Below are 2,403 nucleotides of genomic sequence, written 5' to 3'. Positions count from 1 at the left end.
ATCACTAAATAGTTAGCAGAATGAATATGGAAATGCGTCGTAGCACTGAAGGGGTTAAGGGTACAGATTTGGATGTACTTTTAAGAATGTAAGTTTTAATTTAGGGAGGGGACTTTAACCCCTTCATTACTGGGACGCACTTTTCATTATGAGTTTGGGTATGATTAGACGATTTTATTTGCATTAGGAAGGGTCAATGGAGGTCAGTACGTTAATGGGCAGAATCTTCTACTATTTCAATCACCACATAAATTTTTCAAAATGTATAAAACCACAAATACTAAGCAGAATGAATATGGAAACGTATCTCATCCCTGAAGAGGTTAAGGGTACAGATTTGGGTGTACTTTTAAGAATGCAAGTTTGAATTTAGGGAGGTGACCTTAAGGATGGAAATTGAAGATGTACGTTGAAGTTAGGGATGTAGAATTTAGATTAAGGATGAAGGTTTGAGGATGCAAGGACAAGCTGATTATGCAGATTTAAGTAAAGCGTATATTTTTAAGGATGCAATAAGGATAAGAAGGGAACTGTGTCTTGCATGTCTATTGAAGAAAAAAGAAAAAAAGAAACCCGGCTGAATTAATGTTATTATATAGATTTCGTTAAGGAAGAGTTTATTTTTCAAGGAAGAGATACAAGGAAGAGAGAGAGAGAGAGAGAGAGAGAGAGAGAGAGAGAGAGAGAGAGAGAGAGAGAGAGAGAGAGAGAGAGAGAGAGAGAGAGAGACGTGGAATATACTGAATTAAGGTTAGAACATGTTGAAAAATATCTAAAAAAATTTTGTGAGGGAAAAATTCTCCTCTAAGAATATACACGATTAGAGCAAGACAAATAAAGTAATACTGGTGGAACATAATATATATCAATCGTATAGTAAGTGTGTGTCATTTTTATCTAGTGTCTTAACTTCCTTTATAAAGTGCGATATGATTGTTATCTACTCATCACTCGTAAAATTTGAAAGATTAATTTACAGGTATGCTATGTGTCTTCTTTAACCCTTTCAATACTTGGACACATTTTACCTTCAAATTTGTGTACGATTAGCCCATTTTATTGACATTAGGAAGGCTCTGTGGAGGTAAAAAGATAAATAGCCAGAGTCTTCACTATTTTAATCCCAGCATAAGTTTCTGAAGCTATAGAAAATCACCAAATAGTAAGCAGAATGAATGTAGAAACGCGTCATGGTGATCGAGGGGTTAACTAAGGAATGTTTGATAGAAATGTTGAGATAAAATTTTTTCCCTTTTTTTTTTTGTAATTAAGAGGAGGAGAAGGAGGAAGAGGAGGAGGAGAAGGAGAAGGAGGAAGGACTCTGTTGTTTCCTTCACTCACGTCCTTCACTCACTTAAATGTCACCGGGGCGGGGGAGGTGTGGATGGGGGGGAGGTTTCCGGTGTTAGTTTAAACCTTGATATCTGCATATTACGGGGTTTCTTTTATTTGTAGAGATTTTTCTTGTTCTTGACTTTTTTACAGACCTTGGGAGATAGAAGGAATGGTGTGGTAACGGTAGCAGTAGTAGTAGAAGTAATAGTAGTAGTAGTAGTAGTAGTAGTAGTAGTAGTAGTAGTAGTAGTAGTAGTAGTAGTTGTTGTTGTTGTTGTTGTTGTTGTTGTAGTAGTAGTAGTAGTAGTAGTAGTAGTAGTAGTAGTAGTAGTAGTAGTTGTTGTTGTTGTTGTTGTTGTTGTAGCAGTTTTGTTTTTGTAGTCATAGTAGTAGTAGTAGTAATTGTTGTTTTTGTAGTAGTAGTAGTAGTAGTAGTAGTAGTAGTAGTAGTAGTAGTAGTAGTGGTAGTAGTAGTAGTAGTAGTAGTAGTAGTAGTAGTAGTAATAGTAGAAGTAGTATTAGTACTTGTAGTAGTAGTAGCAGTAATTGTTGTTGTAGTAGTAGTTATAATAGTAGTGATATAGTGATGGTGATGGTGATAGTCAATAAATGAGTTTTTCACACTAACTTGCGTGTGAAAAACTTTGATAACGTTACATACCATCATTATGTTCATACTCTCCCTCCTTCGTTCTCTTTTTCTTTGAATTTGGCGAAAGAACAAAACGTATATCATCTTCATTATCACTTTCCTCAGTTTGATAATGCAAGGTCTTCTCAGAGGTGATTCTTTTTTGGGAGACAGACTGAAATAAGACAAGATGCAAGGATTTAGGACACCGTAACAGATAAATAAGTGAAGCAGCATCTCTAACAGTGATATTAACGCTATTTCTGGTAAATGTACAGTACGTCTTAGTCACATGATTTAAATTTGCTGCCTTCCACTAACTAATGTATGAACGGGAAACAAGTTACAGAAAAGAGAAGTGTAAGAAAGTTCATGGAATTAGCAATAGCAGCAGCAGTGGTGGTGATGGTGGTAGTGGTGGTGATGGTGGTAGTGGT

Source organism: Portunus trituberculatus, chromosome 48, assembly GCF_017591435.1.
Source record: "Portunus trituberculatus isolate SZX2019 chromosome 48, ASM1759143v1, whole genome shotgun sequence".
Taxonomy (NCBI): domain Eukaryota; kingdom Metazoa; phylum Arthropoda; class Malacostraca; order Decapoda; family Portunidae; genus Portunus; species Portunus trituberculatus.
The sequence above is the reverse complement of the archived record's forward strand: the minus strand, read 5'-3'. Positions refer to the sequence as shown.